Below are 14,798 nucleotides of genomic sequence, written 5' to 3' on the forward strand. Positions count from 1 at the left end.
ATCCTTTTCTTTTTCCCAAAGCAATTACTCTAATTCTTTTATATCATAAAACTTCGAACATTATTACAAATGGAAGAGCATACAAATCTATTCATTTTGATTACCTAAGCTCTACAAACGTGCCCCATTTTAATGCATGACATTTTCATCACCAAAGATGGTTAGGCATTTGCTTTTTCATTTCCTCTAATAGGAGAGAGGTGGAAAAGACAAGGAAGAGAGGTGGGTCCAATGACTCCAGTTGGTTAAAGTTATGACACCCATAAAATACATAATGGTTAACTTTTTTGACTTTTTTTTCTTGGGCAGAAATGTTATACTTTTTGACTACCAAGAAAAGCAAATTAAAGATATAGTTTGAAGAGCATTACATGATATATTTGATGATCTGTTATTAGAGATTAGTGGAATTTATTTCAAAATTCACAATATGATCTACTCTAACATTATATTTGGATCAAGAAATTTAAGATTACTAAGGATTTTAACATGACGAAAATTAAAATGACAAGATTTTATTTTTTAGAAACTATGAATTTTCTTATTTGGTTAACCTAAAAGAACAATAGAATTGAATACAAAATTTATTAGTTTTAAACTCTCAATCATAAAAATTAGGAAATAACACCTATTTACATGAAATTTAAACCTGAGAATTGGAGGTCCCAAATTTCAATTTTTTTTCCATACAAAAACTTTAAATTTCTATGTTTATAATTCCAAACAAGGGAATTCGTTCATGTCAATTTATAAATTCTCATTTTATCCGAATTCTAATTTTATTTCTTTCATCCAAATATAGTGTAGAAAATCCTCACTGTGATCGTTGAGTTAAAAAAAATTAAGTTGGAAACTATCTGGTTATCAAGTAAATATAAACCAAATAATTATGAATTTACCTAATTTTTTTTTATGAAAATTTTGTTAAAAGAAGATGAAAAATGGAAATGTCCACATATACACAACAATTCTACTATAATAATGCCACTCTAGAAAATTATTGGCGTATAATGACCTTTTTTAGGTGAAATGATGACGATTTATTTGATACTAACTGAAAATATTGATACAAAACATTCGAACTAAAATTTAAGAGTTCCTGAATTCAAAGAGGTCGCAATAAAATTTAACAGTTCCTGAAAATAACTCTTAAGATGGTACATTCAAATATAAACCACAGACATTTTGGGAACCATGTACATTCTAATTACTGGAAGATATTGTATTAAAAGAAATGCTAATGTGACTCTCTTAGACTCAAGTTTAACGTTATTTTCTGTACCAATATATAAAATATTGTATAAAAAATATGAAATGATAGAGTCCATAGAATCTCATTTTTAAGAGAATCCCTTTAGTATTTCTCAGGAAACTATTGAGTAAGCCATGCGAGTTGGTTTGCTGTATACCATGGAGTGCAGGCTTCAAAACTGAATTCTCTCACGTGTTTTTGTATGGTAGGGATGCGAGTTGGTTTGCTGCATTCCACGTTTTCTCTCTGTTCGGACGACTTTTTATTTTTTAAGAAATATATAGACGTTCGATAACTCTAAACACTTACGAATGGTGGACACAAATACTTTCACTAAAAGAAATATATAGAAGTAGCAAATTAATTAACTAGTTTTGTTGAAACATAGCATCAGTGAGAGGCTTGAGACAACTAAACCCCAGACAGAATAAACAACGGTTGACATTTCAAAAAACCTACGACAAATATTAGGAAGCCACAAGTACTGCAGTGCACTAATCAATATATGTGTGTATATATACACACACATCCTCGTTACATGACAGTTTTTTCACGTCACTCAATAGTCAATACTACTGGTGCATGCTTGATCATCAATGGTGTTAGCACTACCTCCGCATGATTCTGCCGTAGGATCAATGGCGCGGGTAGGGTACTTAAAACCATGAGTTTTGTAATATTTATTGAAGTGAAGATTGCATAGAACTACAAGGAGGAAGGTGACGACATAGATAGACAAGGCAGCACATTTGAACCACGAAGGAAATGGGATGGAGATGGATATGAAGAAGGCTGTGACCCCAAAGAAGAGGCCAAGTTGATGGAAAATCGGGGCAATTTTTATTCCGGCAGGACAGTAGCTGAAGTGAATAAACTTGCTCACCAAGATACAAGTGAAGGCAAGTAAGATTGATAGTCCAAAAAAGTAAAAGATTACAGGGAGATGGAACTGGCCGGAGGAACCTTGGAAGGGGAGAACTGCTATTCCAATCGCTGCTGTCAAGCAAAACACTACGATTATTGTTGCCCAGTCTAAGTTGTTGTTGTCATACTGATTGTTCGTCCTCCCGTCTGCAACTTCTTGCCTTGCGGCTTCTACGTCACGATCGGAATCACGATCTCGATCGATGGGACCAATTATCAGAAGTTTGAGCCGTAGGGTTGGCGTTATTGTAACTGCAAGGAGAAAAGGCTTTAAGTACTGATCCCAAGCAGTATTAACAACATAACTCATTTTATTCTGCACAAAGGTAGGTGGAGATGGAGATATATCGGGAGGTAGAGGTACTTGATGATGATATGGTTTGTGAGATTTGATGGTTTGAATGGAAGAGGTATTTGAATGCTCAGGAAATGGTGTGCATGCAGATATATAGACAGGAGTAGGATTCTCTATCATACTCCACATAGACAGGCAAAGAGAGAGAAATGTCAAAAGTCTGGGAACTTGCGTAGTAATTTAAAAAATCAAACTTATGCTTGCTTTCATAATTTTTATTTTTTTTAAATTTAACAATATATTTTTATACCACACGAAGGGGGAATTTAGCTAAATCATACAATAAGCAATTTAATTTGAAATTGAAAGTTTAGTTAAGTTACACAATAAGCAACCTAATTTAGTATCGAATTCGTTATCCACGATATTCAAATTTAAGACCTCTCATTTTTAAGTGAAAAAGAATACCACCAAACTGTAGTACGGAGTAGCTTGGTGTCTTCTTTACAATATTATAATTGAACTAATAAGGTCAACAATATAATATGTTTGCTACCATATTATAATTGACTAATTAGTTCAACAATATAATATGTTTGCTATCATATTATAATTGAACTAATACGGTCACTCATATTTTTAGAATAATTTTTAGTTTTCAACGTGTTTATACGTTGGCTAAATCACATGAAGGAACTTCGGATATGAAAGAATTAATTGTTTATAAAATTGATTTTGGAATAAGACAAACTTGAAAATGTAGAAACTTCAGATAACAAAAATGGTGGAAACCAAACCACTAACTACTGTCACTATCAAAGGCGATGGTATTCAAACACGAAGATATTCAAAGACGATGATATTCAAAGACGATGATATTCAAGGATGATGTCAATATAGGACAAGAAACTTCAGATAACAAAGTATAAGCACTATACTTCTTAGTTCTTTTCTTCCCATGGGTGTAGGAACTTACCTGGTAATTAATATAAGCAAACCCAATAATTAATTAATTATTTCTAACACCATTTTCAAAGACCTTTTCAGTTATTTGGGTTTTCTCTTTGGGTTTTAAGAAATATTGGCAAAATGGATGATGCAAAACATGCACAAACCAATTGGAAACCACTGAAAACGGGACGGAATTTGGAAGGTACGTCCAAATTCTAAACGACATAAACAAGAAAACAAAATCCAATTGATGTCAAAAGATTAACATAAAATAAATTAAGAAATAGGAACTTACTGTTACAAGATTGACACTGCCCAAATGTGCACCAAGGCACAAGCCAGTGGACATCCCTTCACAACCCAAATATAGGTCCAGGAGCCTTACTTCTGATTTCGCACACACTCCATTTGACAGCTTTGAATCAACCTCACTATCCAAGCAGAACAGCATCCGAAACAGAGATAGTTGAGTCATCACTTCCAGACTGCACATATTCTGAAATTTCAAAACCAGAAATAACATGTGAACACATAGGAACCTTGCAAATGAAAGAAAGAAAAAGCCAGCATCATGACAGTAAGTAGAAAAAGAACAGTATCCTGTTCGCAGATTGACAAAAGTAGAATACGGTAGCAAAATACTTGGTGTCGCAATAGTAATTGCACACTGGAATTGATTTACTCTTCACATCTTGATCAACCTGAGAGAAAAAGGATAACTCATTCATGTTGGACTTCATGAACAACAAAAAAAGCATGAATATGGAAACTTCAAGCATACATTTATTGTCAGCCTAACAATATCAAGTTTTTCAACAAGACAATCCAGAGGGTTGTCGTCTCGGACATCTGAAAAAAAATACACGCCCACAAGCAACACTAGCACAGTGCTTTATGACCTGCAACAAAGCAAAAAACTAATAATTCAGCGCCAAATAGCAGGATTCTTACTTTTTAACGTAACAAAACCATGAAACAAAGTATTTGGAAAGAGAATCATGAAAAGGTTTCCTTTGAAATATTAGTGTCTCGTGATCTATAGTACCAATGTGCGGTAAAATATTATAGCCCACCATTGCCTCAAACATTTCCACAATCTTGCAAATGTAGGGTTCTTCTTTCGTCTCTCCCTACAACAACAAAGCCTTTTCCCACTAAGTGGGGTTGGCTATATGAATCCTAGAACGCCATTGCGCTCGGTTTTGTGCCATGTCTTCCGTTAGATCCAAGTACTCAAGTCTTTTCTTAGGGTCTCTTCCAAAGTTTTCCTAGGTCTTCCTCTACCCCTTCGGCCCTGAACCTCTGTCCCGTAGTCACATTTTCGAACCGGAGCGTCAGTAGGCCTTCTTTGCACATGTCCAAACCTCCGGAACCGATTTTCTCTCATATTTCCTTCAATTTCGGCTACTCCTACTTTACCTCGGATATCCTAATTCCCAATCTTATCCTTTCTCGTGTGCCCACACATCCCACGAAGCATCCTCATCTCCGCTACACCCATTTTGTGTACGTGTTGATGCTTCACCGCCCAACATTCTGTGCCATACAACATCGCTGGCCTTATTGCCGTCCTATAAAATTTTCCCTTGGGCTTCAGTGGCCTACGACGGTCACACAACACGCCGAATGCACTCTTACACTTCATCCATCCAACTTGTATTCTATGGTTGAGATCTCCACCTAATTCTCCGTTCTCTTGCAAGATAGATCCTAGGTAGCAAAAACGGTCGCTTTCTGTGATCTTCGCTAGATTGCTCCGGTCATTAGTGTGGATAAGTATATAATGGATAGAGATAGGAAAGCAAACACAAAATGTACGTGGTTTACCCAGATTGGCTACGTCCACAGAATAGAGGAGTTCTCATTAATTGTGAAGGGTTTACACAAGTACATAGGTTCAAGCTATCCTTTAGTGAGTACAAGTGAATGATTTAGTACAAATGACATTAGGAAATATTGTGGGAGAATGATCTCGTAATCACGAAACTTCTAAGTACCGGAGTGTGGTATCGTCTTGACTTGCCTTATCTGTCTCATAGGTAGATGTGGCATCTTCTCTGGAAGTACTCTTCCTCCATCCAGGGGTGGTATCTTTAACTGGTGGAGATGCACAAGGTAATGTATCAATTTCACTTGAAGCTTACTTGTAGTTTCAGGCTTGGTCAAGCGCGATACAAACCATGTAGTAGGAGTCCCCCAAGTCGCCGAGCTAGGGGATCTGCTGAAAGAGGTGACAGACAAGGTAAGCAATCAGAGCTCCGGCTGATTGTTCACATTCTCCCTATCTTGCAGGCAGCATGAAGGATAAAGAGAAGAAAAATGAGAAGAGATGATATGGGATACTTTTGATTTTGAAGAAGTAACTTTCCACATGCTTATTCTTGAACTGGGCTGGAGGGTTTTCTGGTTTCCTCCAGAGTATAAGGCCGACTGAAGAATTTGAGGGTCAAAACAAGTCCATCAAATCTAGAGTACGTTCGACCCTGCTGATATGGGATACTTTTTCTTTTGACAGAGTAGTGGATCTATCGGCACGTGTGCTATTACGCTTGTCTCCACATGCTTCCTTGTATCCTTCTCACTTGCCCTATCTGTTCCTCAGGCAGATGCGGTATCTTCCCTGGAAGCATAAGATGTTGAAGATGAGTACTCGAGAGCAATGCCAGGTAAGTAATCAGGTAAAGGGTTCCTGGCTGGAAGCTTGATTCCAAGTGCTGACTGATTGCTCTCTTTCTCCTTGTCTTGCAGGTAAGAACAAGGCTAAAGGAAAAGACAGGGAAAAAGCATGATATGGGATACTCTTGCTTTTAACCCTGATGATATGAGATATTCTTACTCTAGTATAGCTTGTTGCAGAGGTATTATCGGGGGGGGGGGGGGGGAAGAAAGCTGAATATTTCGAAAGGCTTCGTTGGGAGTGCCCTCTCAGATAAGAGGAAGGGTTGAGCATTTTTGCAGGTCTGCCTGTCCGTTGGGGATAGAGGTTGACATATATAGGAGTCTCCCTAACATCAAGTAATAATGCTATTCCTTTACCCTGCTTGGTCAAGCACGGTAGTGAGAGCTACTAGCTTCACATGTTTTAACTCTGTCAGAGCACTTTGAAAAAGTGGTCTGTGGTATCTGGAAAGCTGATGTTGCGTGTGAAGATTACAGACAAGCTTTATCCAAGGAGATCCAGCTCTTGAAGTTGGGAAAGTGGTGCCTCTTCGGTTTTCGAAATCCTGTCGGGGATCTGGCTCTCGAGATTCGGAGAACGATGCCTCTTCGATTTTTGAGAAAGCAATCCTGCTGGGGGTCTGGCTCTCGAGATTCGGAGAGTGGTGTCTCTTCGATTTTTGAGAAAGTAATCATGTTGGGAGTCTGGCTCTCGAGATTCGGAGGGCGGTGCCTCTTCGATTTTGGAGCAAGCAATCTTGTTGGGAGTGTTTTCTCGAATGTGAGTAAAGGTTGGGCATGTTTGCTAGTCTACCTTGCCACAAAGCACAGAGGTTGACACACAGGGACTTTCCAATTATCCAGCAGTGGTACTATTCCTTTACCCTCTCTTCGATTTTTGAGAAAGTAATCATGTTGGGAGTCTGGCTCTCGAGATTCGGAGGACGGTGTCTCTTCGATTTTGGAGCAAGCAATCTTGTTGGGAGTGTTTTCTCAAATGTGAGTAAAGGTTGGGCATGTTTGCTAGTCTACCTTGCCATGAAGCACAGAGGTTGACACACAAGGACTTTCCAATTATCCAGCAGCGGTACTGTTCCTTTACCCTCTCTTTGATTTTTGAGAAAGTAATCATGTTGGGAGTCTGGCTCTCGAGATTCGGAGGGCGGTGCCTCTTCGATTTTGGAGCAAGCAATCTTGTTAGGAGTGTTTTCTTGAATGTGAGTAAAGGTTGGGCATGTTTGCTAGTCTACCTTGCCATGAAGCACAGAGGTTGACACACCGGGACTTTCCAATTATCCAGCAGTGGTACTGTTCCTTTACCCTTGTGAGTAATAATATGGTAGCTAGACTTTCAAAATTTATGTGTCTAAACTTTGTTAGTGTTGTTTCTTTGCTATTCTTTTACCCTTATTGGTCAGAGCGATGTGGTGGGAGCTGCAAGCTTCACGTGACTCAACTTTGTCAGAGAACTTTGGCAAAGTTATTTGTGGTACCCATGAGCTACTGTTGCGTGTGGGAAGTGGGTGATTGAACAGTACGATTCATGTGCTTTCTACTTCACCAGAAATCTTCGACAAAATGCCCATAATTTCCGCAAAGCTAAGTGTGCGTGTGACAGGTGCTGACAAGGCTGGAAAGGTAGGTGCCTCTTCGATTTCTGAGATCAGCCCTCGTGGTCTCTGAGCAGCCCAACTTTTGAGAAAGCAAGCCTCTTCGATTTCTGAGATCGGCCTTCGTGGTCTTTGAACAGCCCAGCTTTTGAGAAAGCAAACGCCTCTTCGATTTCTGAGATCGACCCTCGTGGTCTCTGAGCAGCCCAGCTTTTGAGAAAGCAAACGCCTCTTCGATTTCTGAGCAGGCGCCTCTTCGATTTCTGAAGCTTCGTCGAGTGCAGATTTTTATAGGGGCTGGCATTAAGTTCCAAAGCACACTTGAATCTCCACCAGTAGAAGCTTCATTCTTGCACTTCTAAGATCTTGATTTGTCCGACCTCTTCTCTCTTCAACACATTTGAAAATGTCTGGCCCCTCCGACCGTCGTTTTGACTTGAACCTTGTTGAAGAGGCAGCCCCGCCTTCTCCAGACAACATATAGCGCCCATCCTTCGTCTCCCCTACTGGTCCTCTTACCGTTGGGGATTTCGTGATGAAGAATGATATGACCGCTGCGGTAGTGGCCATCAACCTTCTCACTCCCAAAGATAACAGACTACTTTCCAAACGGTCTGATGAGTTGGTTGTTAAGGATTCTCTGGCTCTCAGTGTTCAGTGTGCAGGTTCTGTGTCTAATATGGTCCAACGCCTATTTGCTCGAACCTGCCAAGTTGAATCATTGGCGGCTGAAGTGATGAGTCTCAAACAGGAGATTAGAGGGCTCAAGCATGAGAATAAACAGTTGCACCGGCTCGCACATGACTATGCTACAAACATGAAGAGGAAGCTTGACCAGATGAAGGAATCTGATGGTCAGGTTTTACTTGATCATCAGAGATTTGTGGGTTTGTTCCAAAGGCATTTATTGCCTTCGTCTTCTGGGGCTGTACCGCGTAATGTAGCTCTAAATGATCAACCTCTGATGCCTCCTCCTTCTAGGGTTCTGTCCAGTACTGAGGCTCCGAATGATCCCCCTCCGGTGCCTTCTCTTTCTGGGGCTCTACCGACTGCTGAGACTTCTCCTAAGCAACCTTTGTGAAGGCTCCCTCTTGTTTGTTTATTTTGACTCATGTATATGTACATATTTTTAACTTATCGGGGATATCAATAAATAAGCTTTCCTTCATTTCAACGTATTGTGTTAAATACACCAAAGCCTTCTTCGCTAAGTTCTTTGAATTTTCTTTTGTTGAAGCTTGTATGTTGAAGCTTTGTGAGTGGAGCATGTAAGTTGAGGTAGTGTTCCCTTAATTTCCCGAGTGAGGAAAACTTCTCGATTGGAGACTTGGAAAATCCAAGTCACTGAGTGGGATCGGCTATATGAATCTTAGAACGCCATTGTGTTCTGTCCTGTGTCATGTCCTCCGTTAGATCCAAGTACTCTAAGTCTTTTCTTAGGGTCTCTTCCAAAGTTTTCCTAGGTCTTCCTCTACCCCTTCGGCCCTGAACCTCTGTCCCATAGTCGCATCTTCTAATCGGAGCGTTAGTAGGCCTTCTTTGCACATGTCCAAACCACCGTAATCGATTTTCTCTCATCTTTCCTTCAATTTCGGCTACTCCTACTTTACCCCGGATATCCTCATTTCTAATCTTATCCTTTCTCGTGTGCCCACACATCCAACGAAGCATCCTCATCTCCGCGACACCCATTTTGTGTACGTGTTGATGCTTCACCGCCCAACATTATGTGCCATACATCATCGCCGGCCTTATTGCCGTCCTATAAAATTTTCCCTTGAGCTTCAGTGGCATACGGCGGTCACACAACACGCCGGATGCACTCTTCCACTTCATCCATCCAGCTTGTATTCTATGGTTGAGATCTCCATCTAATTCTCCGTTCTTTTGCAAGATAGATCCTAGGTTGAAAGCCTGAACCCCAAAATTCTTGAAACCAAACCCTTGATACCATGTTAGACAACACCGAGAGGTAAAAATCATACGAATTTAGGAAATGGGTAAAGAATTAATCCAACCACAAATGCTACAGCTACATTAACGCTTGGTTTGCCTAGTCTTCTTCGATTTCGGCGGAGAAGTAGCTTTTTCCACTATCGTGGCTACCTCCTCCTCAACTCTTGCCTTCTTGGTTTGCCTTGGGCTCTTCTATTTCGGCGGAGAACCTGAAGAGGTTCCGGCCTTCGGCTTCCGCTTGCACGCCATTCTGCCTACGGCGTAGAGAGGGTGAATAGCCGGAGAAGACGGTGGATCTTAGAGAGAACGAGAGGGGAGGAAAGAGAGAGAGAAATGGGTGATAGAGTTTTTCTAGGGCGTGAGTGATTGGATTGGGGTTATGTTTTATAGTGGGCCATGAAATTATGGAGTGGGAAGTGCGCGGCGTGTGGGCGGGAAAACAGGAAATTTGGAAAGTGGGGTTTGAATTTTGAGGTGACGTTTGGTTTTGGAGCGTAAGGACTTTGGTGGGTGTTTGGTTGCGGGGGTTAACTTTACCGTGTGTTTGGCTCTATTTTTGTTTGCATTTTTTACTTTTTTCTGATTTGTATAATATTAATTACCAAATTTACCATAAATGTGTGTTGTAGTTGTGTAAACGTAAACAAACGATGAATGCATGATGAGAGTTAATAGAAAGTTGTAATAAGAGAGAGACAACGTATTAATTTCGTAAATATTATACGGTGTAATGTTAAGTACTATTAATTGTTGACGAGAGCTCACATGCATGATGATCAACATTTTTATTATTTTTTCATAAATTATAACTCATTGTGTAAAACAAAGATAAAAAATAATTAAGAAAGTTCAATAACTCAAAAAGAGAAATCAATTTCGTGTAAGTGTACTAATTGTCGTTGCCTACTGCTTAGACGTGTGTGGGTTCTTTAATCTTTTGGTTCATGAAAGTGGTTTTACTTCGAAAAAAAATAATGATTTCTATGTTATTTTTTGCTCTGTTTTTGTGTCATTTTTTGGCTTTTTAAGTTTTGTTTCTATACCTATTTTATTTGGACTTTCAAAATTATGTTTTTATAGAATATACAAATATGTAAAGTCACTTATATCATATTCAAGTTACACAAAAACCAAAATGTAAATAAATATGTATAAATAACCCAAGGCCTAAGTTGGGCTTCACCGACACACCCCAACCGAGATCGAGGCACGCTGACAGTCACGTGAGGGTGACGTAGCCCTGTGCACAATGCGGAAGATAGTAATTTTTGCCTTGTCCAGTTTGATTCAGTTTATATCACGACATTGTTTACTATTCTGAAGAGTTTGTTGCGTTTTGGTGTTCAATGCAATGCACAATGTAGCAAATTAAGCTAAAAATGTGTTTCGTTTATATAGATAGACCTGGAATGTTTTAAGTTTTGAATCTCTCTATGTTTCATAATAGGGTGAATGAGAATTGACTCAGAGGTTGGCTCTATGTTAAGAATCCAGGCTTGTTTTCAAGCCTATACTTCTTAGTGACAAGCCTTTGGCTTGTACGGGCCGTAACTGTGAGCCCTGATACAATGTTGAATTCTTTCAAGGTGTTCGACAGATTGTTGCCTTCTCTGTGAGGTAGTACATACTATAGAAAACTTCCTTTCTTTATATAACTTTTGAGGGCCTATAGAACTCGTTGCGCCAATGCATCATAAAGTAGCATGATGCCAAAAAGTATAGCAATCAATTGAAGCAAAATTATATGTATTGGATAATTTGGGCTTCAAAAAAATTGCATAGAAATTCGGAAGAAGATGAACAAATTGAAACAAAATTATATGTACTGGGCAATTGAGACTTACCTAAAATTGTTATCGAGCTATCTTGCCGGAATAGTGGACTTTGTCAAAATCAAATGCAAGTCCCGATCGCCAAATTTAAAAAATATATATACGATGATAAGGATTTAGCAGAAGAGAGAGAGAAATAAAGAATCGAAAATAAAATCCTACAAATATATCCGAAATAAACTATGAAACATTGCCCTTGATTGTTAAACATATATGCCTTTATAATAGAAATGATGATGATAGGAATGTTTTTAAGCATATATAGCCTTAAGGATGAACACATATGGACCTAAAATGTTGAGTACATATGAAATTTGAGGATCGAGTTTTCTCAATGTCTACGTTTTGACCACCCCCCCCCCCCCCTCTCTTTTCTCTCGCTAATAATAATAAATAAAAAAAAAAGATAGCTTTAAATTTGTACATCAATATATATCAAAATTGCATAGTTTAAAATTGTTCCAAAATGAAAAAAAATTCTAACTGGCTTCTTTGGTTGGCCGATCAACCCTTTTCTTTTTCCCAAAGCAATACTCTAATTCTTTTATATCATAAAACTTCGAACATTATTACAAATGGAAGAGCATACAAATCCATTCATTTTGATTACCTAAGCTCTACAAATGTGCCACATTTTAATGCATGACATTTGCATCAAGGGAGACCAAAGAAGGTTAGGCATTTGCCTTTTCATTTCCTTTAATTGGAGAGAGGTGGAAAAGACAAGGAAGAGAGGTAGGCCCAATTGGCTTACAGTTGTGACACCCATAAATACGTTAACTTTTGACTACCAAGAAAAGCAAATTAAAGTTATAGTTTGAAGAGCATTACATGATATATTTTATGATCTGTCATTAGATATTAGTGGAATTTATTTCAAAATTCACAGTATGATCTACTCTAACATTATGTCTGGATGAAAAAAATTTAAGATTATTAAGAATTTTAAAATGACAAAAATTGAAATGACAAGATTTTGTTTTATAGAATTTGTGAATTTTCTTTTTTGGTTAACCTAAAAGAACAATAGAATTGAATACGAAATTTGTTAGTTTTAAACTCTCAATCATAGAAATTGGGAAATGACACCTATTTATATGGAATTTAAACTTGAGAATTGAAAGTCCCAAATTCCAAGTTTTTTTTTTCACGCGGAAACTCTAAATTTTTATATTTATGAATCCAAACAAGGGAATTGGTGCATGTCAATTTATAAATTCTGACTTTATCCGAATTCTAATTTTATTTCCCTCATCCAAACATAATGTAGAAAATCCTCACCGTGATCGTTGAGTTAAAAAAAAAATAAGTTGGAAACTATCTGGTAATCAAAGTAAATATAAACCAAATAATTATGAATTTACCTAATTTTTTAATGAAATTTTTGTTAAAAGAAGATGAAAAATGGAAAAGTCCACATGTATACAACAATGCTATTATAATAATGCCACTCTAGAAAATTATTGGCGTATAATGACCTTTTTTAGGTGAAATGATGACGATTTATTTGATACTAATTGAAAATATTGATACAAACATAAAAATAAATAAATATAAAAAAAAACATTCGAACTAAAATTTAAGAGTTCCTGAAAATAACTCTTAAGATGGTACATTTTTTTTGAACAACTAACGATGGTACATTCAAATATAAACCACAGACATTTTGGGAACCATGTACATTCTAATTGCTGGAAGATAACGTATTAAAAGCCAATATGAGAAATGCTAATATGACTCTCTTAGACTCAGTTTAACGTTATTTTCCGTGCTCATATATAAAATGGTATAAAAAAAAAATGAAATGATAGGGAGTCCATAAAAGGTGCGTTTGTTGCACCGGACTGTCTCGGACTGGACTAGCAGCAAGGACTAAGCTGGATTGGCTTAGACTAGACTAAGCTGGACTAACTTAGTGAAGCGTTTGATGCAGTGTCGGACTAAACTACAAACTAAAATATTTTTAAGACCCATAATATTTTATTATTATTTTTAATTCACTTTCAAATTATAAAAATAACAAAATAACAATTATATTATAAAAATATCTTCTACCATTACATTTTTTTTCTTCACTTCCTCTCTCTCCCTCTTAGAACAGAAAGTATCGATGCTCATCCCAGTCACCGTCGACAAAGGCTTACCCTCTCACAGCCAAGCAAAACGAACAAATCATACAATCAACAGAACCCATGGCGTGATTTGGATTTTGGAGGTGCTGGAATGACTGATGTGCGGCTGATAGAGCGACTGGGTTTCAGAGGAACGACGATTTTGTAAATTTTCTAGTTGCATATCTTGTTCCAGTGTCATCATCATCTCAGCCAATTCACCATTCCAGCAGGACTTTCCTGGTCCGTCGAGATCATCATCGTCGATTGCAGTGGACCACATCATCCAGATGCCAATGCACAGATCGCGAGGCAAATCAGGGAGCTCCAAGCGACTGTTCCACACGGCGGTGACAGCCTTCGACTCCGTCTACAACACGTGGCAGTGCAGGATCATGTACTTCTGGTTTAAGAAGTTTTAGTACGAACCCGGCTCAGAGATGGGCGGGTTCACTAGGATCTTGCACAATGGGAAGCCGGACAAGTACATGGATGAATTTTTTTTTCTTCTTCTGTTTTTTGTTTCGAATTCTGGGGTTGGATGTTTTGGGTTTTTTGATGTGCGAGGCAGTGAGGAAGAAGTAAATGAGAGCGGCGAAGCAGGGAGAGACGACGCGCGGAGTAACTAAGAAGAGAAAGTTGCAGAGGAAGCCGTGATTTACGAGGACGCGGCGGTGGTCCTGGGATGGTCCGGCGAGGTTGTCGAGCAGGGTGAGGAGTCGAGCAGAGCAACGGTCTTAGCAAACCGGTTGTATTTGGGGGGTCTCGCTAAGACTATCTAGCGAGCCCCGTAGTCAAGGCGAGTGAGCTTTAATCCCACTAAAGCTAGTCCCTTCCTCTAACAAACATGGGACTACACTAACACCTAGTCCAGTCCCACTTAGTGATGGCAAACAAACGCCCCCAAAGTGTCTTATTTTTAAGAGAATCCCCTTTGTATTTCTCAAGCAAATATTGAGCAACTAAGATTGCAGCCATGCGAGTTGGTTTGCTGTATGCCATCGAGTGCAGGCTTCAAAACTGAATTCTCTCACGTGTTTTTGTATGGTAGGGATGCGAGTTGGTTTGCTGTATTCCACGTTTTCTCTCTGTTTGGACGACTTATATTTTTTATTTTTTTTATTTTTTAAGAAATATATAGAAGTTCGATAACTCTAAACACTTACGAATGGTGGGCACAAATACTTTCACTAAAAGAAATATATAGAA

This window comes from Malus domestica, chromosome 11, assembly GCF_042453785.1.
Source record: "Malus domestica chromosome 11, GDT2T_hap1".
Taxonomy (NCBI): domain Eukaryota; kingdom Viridiplantae; phylum Streptophyta; class Magnoliopsida; order Rosales; family Rosaceae; genus Malus; species Malus domestica.